The sequence below is a fragment of the Penaeus monodon genome, chromosome 7 (genome assembly GCF_015228065.2).
Source record: "Penaeus monodon isolate SGIC_2016 chromosome 7, NSTDA_Pmon_1, whole genome shotgun sequence".
Taxonomy (NCBI): Eukaryota; Metazoa; Arthropoda; class Malacostraca; order Decapoda; family Penaeidae; genus Penaeus; species Penaeus monodon.
In genome coordinates this window covers 38,302,802-38,305,908 of record NC_051392.1, presented here as the reverse complement: position 1 = coordinate 38,305,908, position 3,107 = coordinate 38,302,802, and positions in this window count along the sequence as shown.

Below are 3,107 nucleotides of genomic sequence, written 5' to 3'. Positions count from 1 at the left end.
AGAGAAAAAAAAAAATCACAATTCTTTTATCGTGTGGAAGCAACACCCCCACCCCTCACCCCCCTAAAGATTAAATTAATATACCATAATAATAGTAATATATAACAAAAAATATCTTATCAATACAGCGATATGCAACATTGCACTTACATTCAGCTCCAAAATGAAAACTAACGCTTGCAAGATCCTGTAACCTCTATCATTCGAAATGTTGCTATCGTTGTTGCATCAGTAATCATGGCATTAATGATTAGCTTTGAAATGATTGTCACTTATTACTATAACTATTTTTCCGTGTTTGTTATCATTGTGGTCAAGGCGACGGAGTTGATAACGTATCATAGTCATTATTATAATAATTACCAACATCAGCAACGTTATCATTAATCTCCTGCTGCCATCATTTGATTATCGTTACTATTATTAATATTTTTATCATCATTTTTATTATAATTGCTAATGTTACACTCTATCATATTATTAGTTTATATTCTTGCTATATTATTATTATACTATCTACTCTCGTTATCTTTATCATAAATTTGCATTCCTTTAGTTATCCATAATATCGTATTTACTCTTTCTATTACTACTTCTCTCTCCTCCTCATCCTCCTCTCCTCTCTCCTCCTCCTTCTCTCTCTCATCATCTCTCTCATCTCTCTCCTCTCCCTGCCCTCGTTTACTCTCAGGACCTAGCGACTCAATATTACGCAATCATTCTCCTTTTCGAATCTCCAATCTCTCGCAATCAATCATCTATCAAATCAACTAATCTCATCATCACATCACTAATCTTAACATAACCTCTATCACTTAAATTGTAAGAAAATGACATAACTTCAAATGATTACTCGTCTTCTGCTCTACGTATCTAATGTCTTCTGTGTGTGTCTTCTGTTGTCTCTGTCTTGTCTCTTGTTGTGTCTTCTTCGGGGGGGTGCGCTCGTCTCTTCATGTGTTCTTTTCGCTTCACTACCCAACCAAAACTCAAAAAAATAAAAAATAAAATAACTAATCCAAAAATCTCATCTATCAACTTTCTAACTCCTAACCCACTTACCCCGTGTGTCACTCGCCCGCGCATTTCCTCCCCCATAACTTATCCCTCTATTATCCTCTTCTCTCTTCCCGTCTTCGTCGCTCTCGCTCGTCTCATACTCTCTCTCCCCCTCTTCTTGACCTCGTCTGACTTCTCCTGACTCTCTAATACTCCGTCTCTCTCTTTTCTTTTTTTAAGGAGGCGATATCTTCTTCTCTCTCTCTCTTTCTCTCTCTCTCTCTTCTCTTTTTCTCTCTTTCTCCCTCCTCTTTCTTTTTCTCTCCTCGTTCTCTTCCAACTATCGCGGGCTCAGTCTTCGCTTCTTTTTTCCGTTTTGTGTTTAGCCTGTACCGGACATACTTCCTTTTTTCTAACCCTCTTTCCCCTTTAACCTTTTGTGTTCCTTCTTTTCTTTGGCTCTCTGCCCCCTTTTTGTTTTTTTCTTTTGTTTTTGGGGGGGGGGGGGGGGGGGCCGGGCATTTCGCATATTCCGTTTAGAGCCACAAAAGAAAAAAAAAAAAAACTAAAAAAAAAAAAATTATGAAAAAGAAAACCCTAAAAACAAAAAAAAAAAATAAAAAAACGTTTAAAGGCAAAAGTGGGCGGTGGGGGAAGGAACCGCCCGCGCATGGTATTACCCCCCCCGCGCCATAAAACGAGTTGAATCCGCCCGTAATTATCGCTTTTCCCTTCATTCCCAGTCGTTGCGGTCGGCGTAGGCGCGAGGGAGCTGCGTCTCACACCTACTTCTCCGCGCTGACTTCGTCGACACCCGCGCTGACTTCAGGCACTGAAGTCTTGTTTACTGCAATGAACTCGAGAACAGGGCTGTTTTTTTTTTTTTTTTTTTTTTTAATTTAAGGAGGGCGATAATGGGTTGTGTGTGGTTAGAATTAGAGAGACGGCGAAGAAATTTAATTACACACACACACATATGCATATATATATATATATACATATATATATATATATATATATATATATATATATATAATATATATATATATATATATGTGTGTGTGTGTGTGTGTGTGTGTGTGTGTGTGTGTTGTGTGTGTGACATATGCATATATAGATATATATTATATATATATTATATATATATATATATATATATATATATATAATACATATATATATATATATATATATACATATATTATATATTATATATATATATATAGTATATGTGTGTGTGTGTGTGTGTGTGTGTGTGTGTGTGTGTGTGTGTGTGTGTGTGTGTGTGTGTGTGTGTGTGTGTGTGCGCGGGGGTGTGTGTACGCGCGCGTGTGTGCGTGTGCGTGTGTATGTAAAGAAAGAAAGCGGTGGAGGAAGAGAGAGAATTTTTTATCTCTATCCCTAACAAAGCGATCATATCTTTCAGAAATCTTTTTATTTGCGAATCTCCTTCACGCAGACGATAACCAGCGTATCTGAGCTTCTCTGCCTTGGCCATGATTGGAAAGCCAGTTATATTAATTACCCCAACATACTTCCCGCCTGGCTTTCACTTGTAATAACTCCCTTAAGTCATATCTCATATTCTTCATACCATAACAAAAGCATAACACTAATTTATTTTCTTTTTTTCCTCTCTTTCCCACACATTATCTCTTTCACTCAGTCTGCCTGTCTCACTCATTCATTCGATCTCTCTCTCTGTCTCTGTCTCTGTCTCCCCCTCTCTCCTCTCTCTCTCTCTCTCTCTCTCTTTCTCTCTCTCTCTCTCTCTCTCTCTCTCTCTCTCTCTCTCTCTCTCTCTCTCTCTCTCTCTCTCTCGGATCTCTCTACTTTTTCAACGCATACGCAAAACGTGTTCATGAGCCTCTTATTATCTAAAGAGAAAGAAAGAAACAGAGAAAAGTGAGAGAATGAGATTAAATGTGTGTTTGGATCAATCGTGTGTGTATGTTATTACATTTTTCGATTGCATTCACCGTTATTAACATCGAGGTGCATGTCTCAAACTCTATTTCTAAATCATTTGAGAGTAGTTTAAATTTTCCGTCTGCTATAATGAGATACATTATTGTAATTAAATGATATCGACATAAATGAATATATTA